At 41.6% G+C, this 17,479-nt stretch overlaps 1 protein-coding gene across 1 annotated transcript in view; it reads right to left on the bottom strand.

Annotated features, from left to right (window-relative positions):
* trpc5a (transient receptor potential cation channel, subfamily C, member 5a) overlaps positions 1-13,965 on the bottom strand; it is a 197,356-nt gene extending 183,391 nt beyond the window's left edge. The window contains exon 1 of the mRNA XM_085263211.1: positions 13,363-13,965. The gene's annotated coding sequence lies outside the window, so the exon portion shown is untranslated. The remainder of the gene's footprint in view (positions 1-13,362) is intronic.
* Positions 13,966-17,479: the final 3,514 nt, after the last annotated feature.

The raw sequence follows: 17,479 nt of genomic DNA, 5'->3' as shown, positions 1-17,479 counted from the left end.
AATTTCCGTCAGAAAGCCTGTAATGATTGGGTGACTGTGTTTGACGGCCTGTGTGTGTGTGTGTGTGTGTGTGTGTGTGTGTGTGTGTGTGTCCATCAGTCCTTTGGCTCATTAGCTCAAGGTCCCGAGGGATTGTTTTGAGGCTGCTGTTTTGAAGGACTGGTGATGATGTTCCACTCACTGACAATATGACTCTACTACCAGCTGTATGTGTGACGTTTGTGTTCTCAGCTAATAAAGCATATATGACACTGATTAGTGTGAAGCTACAGTTGTGTAAATGTAAGTGTGTGTTTCCATGCGTTTGTGTACAGAGTGATAAGTGATCACTCTGCTGATTAACAGCACCACCACTTCCTGCCCCATCAAAACAACTGCATTAAATGTGTGTGTGTGTGTGTCTGTGTGTGTGTATAATGTGACTGGATCAGCCACTTCTGGTGCTATCACACTGAATGAATAGCTGTGATCAGTGGTTATCGCTGATAACATGTTATATAAGAGATATAACCTGTAGGTGCAATGACATCCACCATCATTATCATCCATTGTAATCTGTGATAAACAGAAAGCTACCCACATTATGTAATAACTGTCTAGCAGTTGCATAAAATACATGTAAAAATCTCTGTTTAAAACGTGAGCTTTTTCACTGGTTGATAACAACATGAGAGCTTTTTTTTGGGTGCATAAACCTAACCAGCCTCGCACACTCACCTCCAGTTGTTTAAGATGCAAAAATATATTTATTTGCAACACTTACCATTACGCCTGCACCAGGCAAGTGTTTGATCACAAAAAGGCCATTTTATTTAAGAAGTGACTGAAAAACTGAAAACAGCCAGCGTGTTTCAATGACTGCAGTTGTAAATTTTTTTCCATACGAATTAAGATCTGAAAGAATGATTAGATTAAGGTAGAGACGTAGAGTACCTGTGTTACATTAAGGCCCAATGGTCTGCAACATCATCAGTCCCTTTTATATATGCTTGCTCTTAAGGCAAACAAAACAAAACAAAACAAAAGGTTCAATGACTTATTTACACTAAGGTTGGGCAATAAAATCTTTCCAACTGACAATCGTTAGTCCAATAACCGACCATAGGGATATACTCAAGTATGTAATCATGCACAGACTGATTTGCATGTTTACAATTTCTAAGTTTTGTTATGAGGGAATATTTGACCTTTACTTGTTTGTTTCAGTATTAATGAAGCTACGTTTTGGATTATTCATTTATTTATTTATTTGAGATGCAACAAATCGCACAAAAGACTTAACTTTACATAAAATATTTTTTTAATGTTTGCTGGAAGAGAGATTTAGATTTTTGACTTACAAAATTAAACAAAAAGTATTTGTTGTTTGGTTGAGTGTATGAGACAGATAAATGCTGGAACAGCCTGTAAACACGGTTATCCAGTCTTTAAGCCTGACATAATTAGCCGTGCCTGGGTCCAAATTCTTCTGCAGATCCCCAAGTCACACGACCACTGCAGCATCACTGAGAGTTAAAAACTGTCCAGATCCTTTCATCTTTAATAAAGTGATCAGTGTTGCTGATCTAAAAGGTGTAACAATTAAGTTTAACGTCCAGGCATCCATGAAAACCGAATTTATGAAATTTAATGGAGTTAGAAGTTAGCAGGAAGTTAGCTTGCTAGTTTCCATCTAAATATCATATACCATGTTCTGACTGAGGGATTTATGAAACAAATTAAGACGTACAGCTATGGTATCATTTCTGACATAAATGAAGACAAGAAAGTAAACAGCAGTGACTTTTATAGGGTTACTGAAGTTTGGCTAGCTGGTATATAATGATGTGCTATGTGATCGCTAGCGACACAGCTATGTTAGCATAATGTAAACAGTGAAGCTGGAGGATGAACAGCAACTTTTTTTCCCACTCGATAAAAGTTAATGTGAGGGTTCCCGAAGGTTCGGGACAAATGCAATCGAATGGCAGGATGCAGTAAACAGACCAAGCTTCAGTCAGGAGAACAACTGAGATAATCAAATTCAAATCAAATTCAAATTTTATTTGTCACGTACACAGTCATACACAGTACGATATGCAGTGAAATGCTTAGACAACTGCTCGTGACCTAAAAAAAAAAAAAAAAAAGGCTATGAATAAGATAGGAAATAAATATGAAAAATTAAAAAGGGTAAATTTAACTAAGAAGGAATAAAATATAAATTAAGGTTAAAAATGAAATAACTGTACAACACAAATTAGAATGAAGGGTAAATTTAACTGAGAAAGAATAAGATAAAATATATAATTTAAAGTTGAAAATAAAATAACTGTACAACAAAATACACAATACACAGTATAGAACTATATAAGAATGTATGAAGAAATATAAATAAATAAATAAATATATACACAATAACAGCAGCTGTACAAGTATTAACTGGAAATGAAGAATATAGTGACCACTGTTGTGCAATCCACATTATGTCTTGTGCAGTGCAAATATGCTTAAAGTGATTTAAGTGATGAAGTGAAAACAAAGTCCAGAAAGTCCAGTGTGTGTGTGTAAGAACCATATGTGTGGGTCAGTACTGTGTGGTGGTGTGAATGACAGACCGTATCGCCTGCAGGAAGAAGCTCCTCCTCAGTCTCTCTGTGTTGTTGTTGTGTGCTGTTCCCGAACCAGGTTAAGATGTTTCCCGCCAGGATGCTCTCTATGGTGCACGAGTAAAAGTTCCTGAGCACCTTGGAGGGCAGTTGGAAGTCTCTCAAGCGTCTGAGGTGGTAGAGACGCTGTCGGGCCTTTTTCACCACGGTGTTGATGTGACAGGACCATGACAGGTCCTGCGTGATGTGAACTCTGAGGTATTTGAAGCTGTCCACTCTCTCCACTGGGCACTCGTTGATGACAGGGGTCTGGTAGTTCCTCTCCTGCTTAGTGCTGAAGTCCACTATCAGCTCCTTTGTCTTACTGACGTTTAGAAGGAGGTTGTTCCTCTGGCACCAGTTCTCCAGATTCCTAATCTCCTTCAGGTAGGCCGTCTCGTTGTTATCAGAGATCAGGCCCACCACGACGGTGTCGTCAGCAAACTTGATGATGGTGGTGGAGCTGGTAGTGGCCACACAGTCATATGTGTACAAAGAGTACAGCAGGGGGCTCAGAACACACCCCTGGGGGGCTCCAGTGCTGAGAGTGGTGGAGGCTGAGACATGTCCGCCCATCCTTACTGCCTGTGGTCTGCCAGTTAGGAAGTTGGAGATTCACTGACACATAGATGAGCTGAGTCCCAGATGCTCCAGCTTGGTGGTGAGTGTGGAGGGAATTATGGTATTAAATGCAGAGCTGTAGTCTATGAAGAGCATTTTAACATAATTCCCCCTTCTAGTGTCCAAGTGAGTGAGTGATGTGTGGAGGAGATGAGAGATGGCATCGTCTGTGGAACGATTTGGACGGTAAGCGAACTGTAGTGGGTCCAGTGTGTCTGGTAGTGAAGAAATGATGAAGTCTCTGACCAGGCGTTCAAAACACTTCATCACTACTGAGGTGAGGGCTACAGGGCGATAGTCATTGAGAGAAGCAGGGTGGGGTTTCTTCGGGACAGGAACAATGATGGACTCTTTGAAGCATGTGGGGATCACCGACTGAGATAAAGAGATTTTGAATATTTCAGTGAACACAGGAGCTAGCTGGTATGTGCAGTCTCTGAGGATACGACCTGGGATGCCGTCTGGTCCTGCTGCTTTCCTGGTGTTCACTCTCTTGAAGGCTCTCCTTACTTCATGCTCGGAGATGACGAGCACGTTTCCGGTGCTGGCAGTATCTTCCTGTCTGCAGCCGTTAGCGCCGCTAGCACTAGCATTGTTGGAGTCCTTAGCTGCAGCCTCGAAGCGAGCATAGAAAGTGTTCAGCTCGTCTGCCAGAGTCACGGTTGTTGGTGCTTTATAGTCCGTTATTGTCCTTAGTCCCCGCCACAGGCTCCTAGAGTCACTCTGTTGGAGTTGTGACTCTAGTTTCCTCCCGTAGCGCTGCTTCGCCTCTTTCACCGCCCTCCGCACGTTATATGACGCGGCTTTGTACGGGTCCATGTCCCCCGTCGTGAGTCCCGTGTTGTAGGTAGCGGCGTGGGATCTCAGAGCGTCGCGGATGGTTTTATCCACCATTGGCTTCTGGTTGGGAAACGTTGTGATAGTCTTTGTCTCCACGGTATCATCCGCTAGTTTCCCGATGAATCCTACAACCGCTTCCGTAAACATGTTGACATCATCATCGGAGTTGTTTCTGAACATGTCCCAGTCTGCGTCATTGAGTGCGTCCTTTAACGCGGCCACTGATTGATCCGTCCAGCGCGCGACCTTCCTCTGAACCGGAACTTCCTGTTTCAGCCTTTGTTTGTATTTTGGCATGAGGGAGATGGCGGCGTGATCAGATTTGCCAAACGGAGGGCGGGATTGTGCCTTGTAGCCGTCCTTGACCATAGTGTAGCAGTGGTCCAGTGTCCTTTCACCTCTGGTGGGGCAGGTGATGTGTTGATAAAAGTTCGGCGCTGCGCGTTTGAGGTTGGCGCTATTAATTATCTTTGTCTTAAAATCGCTGGGAGCCAAAATCGCAACTGAAAATATATTTACTGCACGGCCCCGATGCAGATCATAAATATCAAATAATGCAATTAAAAGAAAGCAGTGCCTCTAAAGACAATTCATTCAGCAATTACATTTTCCACCCCAACTCTGAAGGCAATTTAATAATACATGATGATGATGAAATTTCTAGGAGGCTGTGTTGCTGTATGTGTGAGTATGCACTGCAACACGTGCAGCTCCTGTCATGTATCAATGCATGCTCAGTCGAGTGTATAGGCATCTCAAGTGTGCTCACATGCATCACAGTGTGCGTGTGTGTGTGTGTGTGTGTGTGTGTGTGATGAGGTATCATGGCAATCATTTGCCTTCTGAGTGTCTCCTGAAAGATCATTGTGACTGTTATTACAGAGAAAAGAAGAAGAGTGGACATGAGGAGGAAGACGTATTGGTTTCACAATACTGGCGCTAAAATTGTGACATTTTGACCCACTGTTTTGTAATTACCGTCACATGACTCTGTTTTTGCAGAGAGAAAGGCCTCAAAAGAGTGTGCATTAGGAGGCAGGAGTCACAGTGCTGTGGGAGACCAGGAAACAAGATCACATGAACATCAATCACATGAAGTACCTTGATTTCTTTTTCCCCCTGGACTTTTCACACTTCATTTCATTTTCAGTCGCTGTGAAGTACATACTCCACAACCATGTTCACCCAGCCATTACTGTAAAAACAACAATCTACACTGTGGACCAATGTACCGTTACACACTTTGTTGGTAGAATAAAGTGGAAGGGATAGAGGAAGACAAGAACGGGGAGGATGGTGAAAGGGGTGAGGTAAGAAGAGGAAAAAAGGAAGGGGACTAAACAAAGACTGAGCTATCATTTTAAAGAAGAAGAAGAAGAAGTACTAGTACTGCAAGATGACAGAGAGAAAAGCAGCAAGGCGAGGGGAGAGAAACGAAAAGAAGACCCAAAATAGAAAACCAAGCAGAGAGAGAGAGAGAGAGAGAGGGGCAAGGAAAGAAAAGAGGTTGCGTGAGATAGACAACACACTCGACGTCACAGCTTTGCCTTTGAGTGAAGTGATGAGAGGAGAACGGGGAGCGGAGGGAAAAGAAAGGAAGATGAAGGGGGAGAAAAATAAGACAGGAGGGCGACAAGTGGAGCGAAAGAGAATAACAAAATGAAGGCAAATGAGCTAAGTGAAAGAGGCGGAGTTAGAGAAGGAAGGAGAAGTGATGGAGGAAGATCAAGGAGGGAGCAGCATGGACAAGGGATCATCAGTGAGTGATGAGAAGGAGAAGGGGGGAGTGAAGAGTCCAGGAAGGATGGAGTGCACTGCCTGTGTTTCACTCTGCTGCACAAAACAATCACAAGCCAAGCACCTCTCTCTCTCAAAAATAAAAGAGTGGAGGAGGAACAAAAAAGTGATGGAAAGAAAGAGAGAGAGGACTGTGGTAGTTTAAAAAAAACAAAAAGTCCTCACCCACACAGGTCAAAGCTGAGCAAAAAAACCCAAAACGCTTCCTGTCAGCTGAAACCCAGCTTCATATCACACATGTGAAAACTCAAAGAGCTCCAAACACCATCGCAATACCAGCTGCACATTTAATTATTGCTCGTTTAATGACATCACAAGCCTACAAAATGGAAACGAAATGAAAGAAAATAAAAATATTCATTCTCAAGCTTTAGGCCAACAGTCTCTACGAACTCACAGTGAAAAGCCAAATCTGCAGTAATGTCAGCAGGCAGAAAGGAGCAAATCCTCATTCACAGAGGATGAATCTTTTCTTAATAAATGCCCAAACCTCTTTCTGCAATAGCAAATTCTGTAAAACTGATTTTATCCACTATTTAATACTTTTTCAATATATTTTCTGTTAGTCGTCCTACATTATCCCTTTAAAAGTCAGGGGCAGTGATATACTAGTGAGAAGCTTAGGGTAACATCACATTGAAACCTGTATGTGATCAAGTTCCCCTTTTGTTAAAAAAATGTTTTTAATTCTTTTAGCCACTTTTTCCTCCTTTACAAAGAAGTCCCACAGAGTAGGACTTAGCAAAAACGATTCTGCACTGTGCATGATACTCCTACTCCCAGCTCATCATTTTTCAAAATGCAGTGACTGTCGAGATGATGCATACTTTAGTCCAAACCGGGACCAACCTTTTCTTCTTTCAGCTGCTCCCTTCAGAAGTTGTAGTCGATCATTTTCATGATCACCTCCATCTCACTCTACCCTACCATCCTCCTCTGTCACACCAGCCTTATGCACGTCCTCTTTCACCACATCCATTAATCTTCTCTGTGGTCTTCCCGTTTTCCACTTACTTGGCAGCTCCATCTTCAACATTCTCCATCCAGTATATCCACTATCCCTCAGTTTGACATTTCCAAACCATCTCAGCCTTGCCTCTCTAACCTCATCTCCAAACTGCTAAACCACACCTGTCCCTGTGATGCACTCATTTCCAATCTTCTCCCTTCTGGTCAAGCCAATGAGAACATCTTCAGCTCAGCCTCCTTTTTGTCAGAGCCACCGACTCCAAACAATAAGTCACAGCAGGTTATACCACCAGCTTCTAAACCTTCTTCTTCATCCTTCTGGCACAAACTACCCCAACACTCATCTCCTCCCACTCCAACCTGTCTGCACTCTCTTTGTCACCTCTCTTGGGCACTGTCTGCTTTGAATGGTCAATCCCAGGTATTTGAACTTCCATCCCTCTTCTCTCCGGCGCTTACCTCCACCTCTCCAGGATCTCTTCCACCTGCTCCCTAGTTTCACTACAGGTGTCTGAACCTAACAAGCACCTGAAAATCAAACACATCTGGAATTGGAAAACAAACAAACAAACCAAAAAAAAAAAAAAAAAGAAGGAGGAAGAAAGAACCCAAAACACAAAGGTCTAATTAGGACGTGAAGCACAGCCTTCTGTCTCCTGAGGTTAATGTGGTTACTGCTGGTTAACTGCAGTTGTTGTGCCTGAAACTGCATGTTTCAGGCACAACAACAGTAACAGAGTAAAAAAAAAAAACATTTTAAGGACAAAAACCTGTCCTGGGAATTTCCCTGTAAAACACATGATATGTGAGCAGCGAAAGTAGGAAAGGAGAAAATAGGTGTAAAGTGCTGACAACAGCTTACACAAGGTGAGAAGCAAATACAACACACTGAATTCGCACATGATGTTATCCAGTGACTTGTTACCCCCCCTCCTGTCTTCCTCACGAGTTGCAGACACACACAAGCCAAATCTGTGTGACTTTTGTCAATTACAGCTCAGCTGGAACATAAACATGTTTAAAGCAGCCACGCTACTCCCAACTAAGCCCATGTTTTGTGGGCCTACAGACAAGGCCAATCAAACAGTTAAGACCAAATGTGACCCATAAAAGGGCTAATAAAGGAATGCTCATTGCTATCTGGATACAGCCATGAATACAACCTAATTCACTGTAAAACCTTTCTTCTCCACAAAATAAGGCAAAGTGGGGTGAATCTGCATGCATTCACAAATCTAAATATAGCCAAGCCTCTTCAAACTAAAAAACAAAAACAAAAAAAACAAAAAAACAACGCAATTCAGTCAATAACGGCGGAGCACGCATCATGTTAACAAACCTGGTGGATGATCATAAACCTTCAGCTGCTCCTTTTTCACATGTTCAGATTTTAGATTAACAGAGAAGCTGCAGCCACCTGATGATAATGTTCAACAATGCAAACACCAACTCCACTGGTTCTCTTATGCATGTTAAAGCCCTCTCAAAGCACTTTTACTCCCATGCTTTGAGTTCTCCACTTTTATCTCGTTTTTTCATCTCTCGCCTCTGTATCCCAGCACCCTCGTTGATGCTTGTGCTTAAGAAATGCTAGATGCTGGTTAAAAGTCACACGTCAACTTTCCATCGTTTATAGTGCAATTTAAGAGAAAGAAAGCACACAAATCTGACTCCAGTATAAGTCTTTAGAGCTCTATCTGCACACCTTAAATGCATCCCTCTCTGCAGCTGCTGAGGTAACATTTGGACGAAGCACAAAAAAAGATGGGGAGGGGGGCTCACTGAAGTGTGTTGCATAATCAACACCATCGGAACAAACAGCAGAAAAACATGAAAAACCCTGACATTTTGTGTCTTGGGAGACGTTCTGTGTCAGAATACAGATTGACAGACCACGTGACTTTTGCGCATTGCTTTGTGGGTACCCGTGGCAACAAAATCAAAACACTGCATCGAGCGCTAGTATTTCCAGCACCGGTAATCATTAATTCTGCGGTTTTAATCCCTACTTGCATTTTATTTGGCCCCAAAAACAGTTCTGTACAAAATGACGGAGAACACGGCAGGTCCGTACAAAGACTGACTGGACGAAAAGGCAAAAAAAAGGACGGGGAAAAAAAAAATCAAAGGAGTGAAAGGGTCAGACCCATACGAGCATACAGAGTGGAGTAAGGACGTTAGTGTGCTGCCCAACTTTCATCACGCACATATTTATTATTATATGGTAATAAGTGTGAGTGCATACACTCACAAAATGTTTAGTAACTTCAGATCCCTGCAACAAGCCCAGGTCCAGTTTACTTTGGTGATTTGGACTATTCCATTTCCCAGCTGTTCTTTTGTTTCCCCCCTTTATTTCCTGTACAGGCAAACACAATCGTTTCAGGTTGTAGTATTACACAACATTTTCAGATCTAATAGAAATAAAATGAGTTTTTCGTAATTCATTCAATTTATTGTCTTTATTTATAACTGACATTGTTTCATTCTATTATAGAATCTTACAGGAAAGAGGCAAAATTGTAAAAATCCATTATGCTTTATTAGCTGCTTCGGTGAAAAACAAATCAACAATGCAAAAAAACCCCAAACATTGCAAAACAACATATTGGAAAACATGTATTCATCACTTGATTGCTTCAATACAACCCTTGGGCACATATATGCGGGACTTTTCGTGGCTGTTTTGAGCTCTCTCTCTCTTAACCGATCAAATCTTGCTGTGGTAGCAGCTTTAAACTCGGTCTGACACAGGCTGATACAGGTTGATAGAGGGTGCCCAGTCTGGATCGCATTCCAGCATTTTGTAGGCTGGTTTTCCTACAAAACACAACAAACATTAGCCCACAAAGCCACAGTGAACAAAGCAGCATAGCACAACGATTTCAATTCAAATCAATATAAGACTTATTTGTAACCTACATCAACAATTATGTTATGATAAATTAAGTAATAACTACAACAGAAGATGTACCTTTGTGGAAATGCTTGGAGCAGACTAACCTGTGAGCTGGAGTGTTCTGGGACTTTATATTTGGTCTTCGAATGGCTGCAATCCAGTCGCGTCTTTGTTACTTCGGAAACATGGCTTAAACAATTTCTCTTCCACGACGTAATCCGATAACAACCGATCTCTTTACCCGTCGGCTTCCCGTGGCTGACATGCGACCGGCTATTGCAGTTAATAATACAACAGCTTCTTGCTATTTTTTGTGTTTCTTTTTATCTCCATGTGACTGTTTTCATGTGAATGCCTGCGTACGCTAGTACCACTTGCCACTCGTTCCCAGAATCCTTCGCGGTTTTACCCCTGAATGACGTCACATTTTCAATCTCTATATATAAAGGTGGATGAGACTGACTACCCATCTGCTTTGATCAGAGCCAAACTGGATGTTGTGATATTAGTCAGTGCTTTAGCTGAATCTTCCTTAGACATTTAATGTGTTATGTTGATTTCATTTGATAGATTCCCCCCCCCCCCTAAATACTTACTCACTGTTAATTATTAGATTTGCCAGGGTGATAGATCACCCAGTATTAGCTACAGTATTTGCTATATTATCTTATATATTCATATTTAAAATGATGAATGAAAATGTAAAAGGTAATAAAGAGACAGGGAACTTTGCAACGTCTCTGTTGGAAACACCACAAACACAATCAGTGTCTGATCCAAGCAAAGCCGTAGAGAGCTTAAAGGGGTAATCCATCACTCATTCTCACATTGACACTACATAACTATTGGCCGATATATCAGAAGATCTCATTGTTTGAATCTAGCTAAACAGTAGTTTGTTTAATTTGACATTTAACTTACATGAAAAAATATACAGTGATTGGATACATCCACCAAGCACCTCGCTCCTGAAGGATACCTGCAGTCGATTCTCATTCCCGAGGCACAATATACTGACGATTTGTCAAGTCCCGCGGCGTTCCTGAGGAATGCGAAAGGTGACCTTCCGCATTCTTATGCTACGTGCCGGGTTATAGATAAAATCCAGTACAATAACGCTCCCGAGGTAGTACTCATTCCAGCCATGTATTCCAGTCCTAACGCTAACCAGAACCTTATCCCAAACCTTAACCAGCACTTTAATCATTTTAGATAGTGTTTTCCAAAACGATTTAATTAAAATGAAAGTACATATGTAGATTCATTCCAAATGGTTCTCATATTTCCTTTGTTTTGTTTTGTTTTTTTTGATCTTGTAATCTAGGGACGTCTTGGGTGCCTGGAAGTGTAATATATCGATGATTTGTCACCTAGCATATGCTTTGGGAGTAAGAACGTGTTAATACCTGCACACAGATCTGCTTCTGATATTTTGATGTGAATACCAACAAGAAGTCTACTAATATTCTATATTTCAGTTTCATATGTTTGTGAAACATATTACCCCAAATGGTAGAGAATTTTCAAAAAAAATAAAATAAAATCGGGATCTAGATCAACTCCAGGGGTTAATCACTTCTGCAGAAAGTTTTTAGTCACCATAGACTGTAAGATGTTGCAAAGACTGGCGATCTTGCAGAGGCACAATTTCAGAAACTATAGTTAGATTAACACTAAGACTTTTCCCATCATGCTCCAGATGAAAATTTACCACAAAAAAGTTGATCAATGGATCACATACAGAAGCAGGTTTTTGTGTTTCTACTGAAAAACAAACAAACAAAAAAACAATACAAAAGTGTTGATTTAACTCGAGCATCAAGACCCTAATCCAAGACAGTATGAGCATTTATGTACATTAAAAATATAACTGTGACACTGAAAGTGTTGGAAAACTACTTCAGAGTAAGGTTGTCCATAACTATACAGTCAAACAAACAAAAACTGAACGCATAAATTGAACCAACCACAAAGCTCTTTGTCAGAGGTAATTAACAGAGACACAAAACAGACCAACAAATGACTAAGACAACGGATTAATAATCAAAACTGATTTGTGTCAAATGACTAATCACTTTAATTGTTAAAAAGGAAAAAAGGGTCTCCTCGAATCTGCTCCGGCAACAAATATTCAGCTGCTGCTACTGCTGCTGTAATTACTCGTGATAATTAGGAGGATCTAAATTATTTTGTTGTCCTTTTGTCCCGACTCACACAAACATGTCGGCTTTCCCTCACAGAGGCGTGGAGCTCGGGCTGAAATGAACGTTTCACAATTGCTGACAAGCAGATGTTTCGCAATTAATTAAAATCTCAAGCTACAACTGGGCGCAATAATTGTTCCTTTGCTGCTGGATGTTCGTGTTGTGGAGCCACTGCTGTGTGTGTGTAAACTTAATGTTTAGTCTGACATTTCAAACAAAGCTTCCCGTCAGAAGGAAAAGGGAAACGCTTAAATAAAAGTGTGTGTTGGGGGGGACGCAGCTTAATATGCAGGAAAAGCCGTTGGGTCCGCGGTGGCGTGCGCACTCATAAAAACAACACATGCGCACGTTCTGCAGCTCCATCCGTCTCTTCTCACTTTTTTAATTTGTTTTTTTATTTCTTCTCTTATGTGCTCTCATATACACGCGCGCACGTGTCTGCATGAACAGAGAAAAGCACAGTCTAGCCACACGTGCACGCCCGCCCCCTAAACCCCCGCCCCCAAAAAACACTGCACAACATCCTTCTCGCACAGGCAAAACGCACGAACGCGCAAGAACCGAGCCTTCGGAGACCAACACAAACTCTGCAGCCCTCCTCTCTCTCCTTCTCTCTCACACACACACGCGCGCGCGCGCACTCTCTCTACACCCCCTCTCTTCCCAGCATTAGTCAATAGAGTCAGGATACATAAACCACCCACCAGTCACCCAAAGCATCTCCCAGCCAAACCCTACCTCTCTCTCTCTCCCTGAAACAACACACATACAACCCGCAACAGCCTGAGCAAGAACAGGACAAGAACAGCAAGAACATTCAAATTCTTAAATTAAATCAGGCCAAGTGCCCAGAATTCATAAACACGCAACAGCACGAATTCAGGTAAGCAGCGCACCCAGGTTGGCTTATCAGCACGTATGAAAGCAGCTCCAGCTCAAGTGTGAAGGTGTAATACAGTCAGAACATGTGGGAGGGATGGACGAGAACTGTGGCACAAATTCAGTCTTTCTTTGGGTTTAAAGCACATCTGACACACTCCAGTCTTTTTTTTTTACTTGTTGTTGTTGTTAAGACCAGGCGTGTGGAGGAAGCTCTTAGTTGAGGACAAGCCGTATATAAAAGCTGTAAAAGTACCAGCTTTATTGGCCCTTCATTGCTGCTCTTGCTTATGTTAAAACTGACGCTCCAACACCATGGCCGACGTTTAATTTTGGGGAAACATGATAACAGGTACAGCCGAGCGCTGGCGCAGTTTCCAGGCAGCCTTTCAGTTATCTTGTTTATTTTTTAAAACCGGCCACAGCTTCAGTCAATTAATCAATTACGGACGCATACAGGTGTTAATTCGCGCTGTTTGCCGGTTTAAGCCGGATTTAGAAGAAGTCAATGTTTGGTGGCTCTTACCTTTTTGTCCGGAGACCTTGTTTCTCCGTTGGTGTGGGGAAAAAATAATAAATAATAATAAAAAACGGCCGCTGCGCTCCTCCAAAATGAACGTTAACTCCCTTCTCCCTGGAGGTCTCGCGCACTTCACGTGCGGAGCTTTCTCACTCTCTGCGCTTGTCTGTCCGTCTTTCTGTCTTTTCTTTTCTCGCGGGATTTCCTCCTCCACCTTCCAACCGTCTTCTTGTACTTCTCCTCCTCCTCTTCTTCTTCTCTGCTTCTTCTTCTTCCACCACTTTCTTCTTCTTCTTCTTCAGCTCGTTCTCCTCGCGCCATCCGGACGAAGACGGAGCGGCTCGCGACGCTTGTGCTCGTGCTGCTGATGCTGCGCCTCCATCCTGACGCCGGCGGCTCCTTCAGCGGGAGATAGCAGAGATGCTCTCTCTCTCTCTCTCTCTCTCTCTCTCTGTGTGTCTGAAATCTAAATCCTGTAGCTACAGGTGATGATTTTTTTTAAATCCGAGATAGAGTCTTAGTGCAGCCCACGCGGTTGCTTGCAGAGTGTCTTGTTTCCACAGAGAGGCGTCGGTAACCGCAGCGTTTGACACGGACGAGATACCACTTCACGTCCTCTCGATCTCTCTCGCTGTTGACCCCCATCAAACGAAATGGTATAGATCCACTCCATTTCCACTCCACTGCATTTGGAATAGGAACGCTCCTCTCTGTTTCTTTTTGATTTATATGGTCGTATTTTTCTTTTTTGCGACAGGCGTGTTTAATAAAGACTTTGCACGTTGATGTTTTCTACTCAGCTCAACAAATATTTGATAAGGCATCCAGCACTTTAATCGTTATATTATGGAGTTGTTAAAACAGTGGTGCTTCAGCATTTCATTACACAGTTAAGGATCTTTATGCTTCTTTTGTTGCAAGGAATACTGAATTATCTTTACCCTGCATTTATTTGTGACGTTTCTGACAAATAAATGCAAACTAAAGGATGGACAGATAGATCAATAGATGGTTGCAATAATTTTTAAGCATGATAACTTCATAAAAGCACAACACAAGGGGAAAGCATGACATTTAAGTAAATCTGTCAAAAACCAAAAAGAACATTTCAGAAAATAGCACACATAAAGCATGTTTCATACAAATAACTATTCAGAAAAGCAATGAAAGCAAAAACACCCGATTTCATCTATTTTTTTCATAACTTGTTCACTACACCAAAATAATCCAACTGTTTAGTTTTTTTTGTCTTATTTTCAATGAAACCTTCTGTTTAAATTGATTCTTAAACCACTTTTCACCCCTAGAACAGCCTGTAGACTGCGTATGTGAAATTCATTTTACATTGTGGGCCACATACAGCTCACTTTGATCTTAGGTGTGCCGAACCAATGAAATCCCTCTTTCTGCTTCTGGGAAAAGTGCATTTTCAACAGTATGTCTCAGTTTTTTCACATGATAAAGAAACATTGCTGAAGTAAATGAAAGAAATCTCTCAGCGTGGCTGTTTGGGGTTAAATTATAAGCAATAAATGTGTAAAACTACAGAAAAAGTTCTGGTAGCTCGATGACGTGATTGTGTGGAATCTCTATAAAACAACACACATTTGGAGAGTCAATGGTGACAAAAAACAAATGAGTAGACTTCAGTTATTTGGGGGTTTTTTTTGTCTGTGTAGTATGAAGGACTAGTATTAAAACACATTTTTAAAGTCCAAAATTTATGGCCTCGTTAGCATTTTCCAAAGCCCCCCAGTGGGCTGTAGTCTTTGCCGGACTGATAAAAATCTGTGATGGTCTAAAATGTTACACAGAGGTGAAATTGAAATATGAGTATTACAGTCTTAATCCATGACATGTAATCTGCTACCCTGCACCATCTCCGTCAACAGGATGGATTTAATGTTGTGGATTTGTTTAGCAGTTGCACAGTTCAATCAGCTGCATTACTTTTGCTCTTCCTCCCCCTATAGTTTAAACATTAGTAGGCAACTAATAGGTGCCTGGAATCTGATCATTACTGACCCTTTTGAAGGTTGTTTTTTTAAATTTCTCTTCCATTAGTATTACATCCTTAGGACTAGCTGAAGTTTTCTATCTGATGCTGGACAGTGTTTAGAGACTTTCGTCCATGCTCTTCTTGCTAATTAGAGCTGTCAGTCATTGCCAGGGGGCGGGTCTCAAGTGCAGAGGCCAGCTGGAAATTTGAGGGTGCAGCTTGAATGCTAAGGAGGCTTTGAAGCAAAGGTCCAGTTAGACGTGCACTGAAATTAAATGGTGACCTCTTGTAGTTAATTAAGGGCACAGCAGCAGTCCCCTTTATGAACTACAGAAAATAGAGACTGATAAGTTTGAGGAGATAACTATTTTCATTTTATTTTATTTGAAACAAAACTGGTGCCTTATTGATTTTCTGATGCCTAATGATCAACAGGTAAAGATTTACTGTGACAGACTGGCGACTTGTCCAGGATGTACCCCACCTCTTACCCTATGGCACCAGCTGATGGATGGTAAAGATTCACAACAAGAGGTCACAGGTGTGTGTAAAGTGTTATACTGCAGCTGGTTGTAATTTTCATGGTGACTGCTGTCCTGTCAGAGGTACACTAATGCCATAAAGCGGCTTGTAGTGCAAGAAGTTGTTAATACTTAAAGAGAATATCTATTTTCTAATTACAAACCATTGAAACTGTAAAGAAAATCCAGGAATATCTTTTAAAAAAACATGTAAAGCACTAGTTAAAGACTTCAGGCTGAACCACTGGAGCTAGACAGGCCTCAGACAGGTGTACATACAGATTGCAGTTACACAAGACTGAGACAATCATATGTTCTCCCACCTTGATGTAAAATTGAAGCTAGCCTTTATTGATTCCCTTAAATGGATCCATTGTATTTAATAATATTTAATTTTAATTATTAGGAGCATTGAGCAAGCATTGTGCAGTTACCTTGGGATGTTTGGAAGACTGTAAAGGTCAAATCTCAGACAGGAAACCAAAACAAGAACAGGAAGAACATGCAGACTTGGTATACACTTGCTGCGAGGTGATATTGTTTGCCACCTGGCCATGAGTTCTTATTGTTTTCATCAAGACTTGGTGTCCCATCAAGACTTAATATATTGATTAAAAACAACCCCAATTAACCAAAAAAGTTTGGATATTGTATGAAATATACATTAAAAAGATGCAAGAAGACGTTCTCTCTCTTTTCTCTTTTAAAATCTTTAAATACAGCAGCACAGACCAGACTGATGGGAGACTACATTCTGTAGTGGTCTTGCAGAAGCACCTTGTTTGGCCTTGGGGTTTACCCAGAGTAAAGCTGACCTTACTAGCAGGTCTTAGCCTCCACATTCTCTTTTGTCTCTACCATGAGGGGGGACAGAGAGACGAGAACCATAAAGTTAGAAATGCAACATGATTTCAGTGTCTTTTTATTCTGGGGAAACATTAGTCCTGTGCACACACAAAATGTGGACTCGAACTCTAAAAAGAAAACTGCTTCTTTAGAATTGACGTCATTGCCTTTGAAGACCAAAATGTAACAGTTCAGCTACTCCAAATACACTGATGTCGTACCAAATTCACTCCCTGTGCTCATCTCATCTGATGCTAAATGTTCCAAAAGGAAAGAATGAATACATTTGTGTGTGTGTGTGTGTGTGTGTGTGTGTGTGTGCATGGTAGCAAGTATAATCCATCATAACGCAGACACCTGGTGCCTCTGCTATTGCCCCTGCTTTTCCTGGACAGTGTGTGTGTGTTTGTTCTGCCCAGTGTGTGGGAGTCGGTATCCATGGGACGCCTGATTCAATTACTGGATCATCATGAAGAGATGAATGGAAAGATAGAGAGGGAAGGAAAGAGAGACAGGGAGGGAACAATTGTAGGAGGATAAGATGAAAAGAAGAAGAAGAGTTAGAAATAAGTCAGAGAAAGGGGACAAAAAGGAGATCAGTGGAATTGAGTCTGTGTGTGTGTGTGTGTGTGTGTGTGTGTGTGTGTGTGTGTGTTTGGGTGGGGGGGGGGGCGTCACAGCGTGCAAGCGTGTTAGATGAAGGAATTGAAAATACATTAAAAGATGACGAAAGAACAAATTGAAGGGAAAGGACTGG

Source organism: Mchenga conophoros, linkage group LG3 (assembly GCF_057382185.1).
Source record: "Mchenga conophoros isolate Kocher_MC1m ecotype Shallow Benthic linkage group LG3, M_conophoros_male_GT1.1, whole genome shotgun sequence".
NCBI classification, from domain to species: Eukaryota; Metazoa; Chordata; class Actinopteri; order Cichliformes; family Cichlidae; genus Mchenga; species Mchenga conophoros.
Note: the sequence above shows the minus strand (reverse complement) of the source record. Positions and strands in the feature narration are given on the sequence as shown.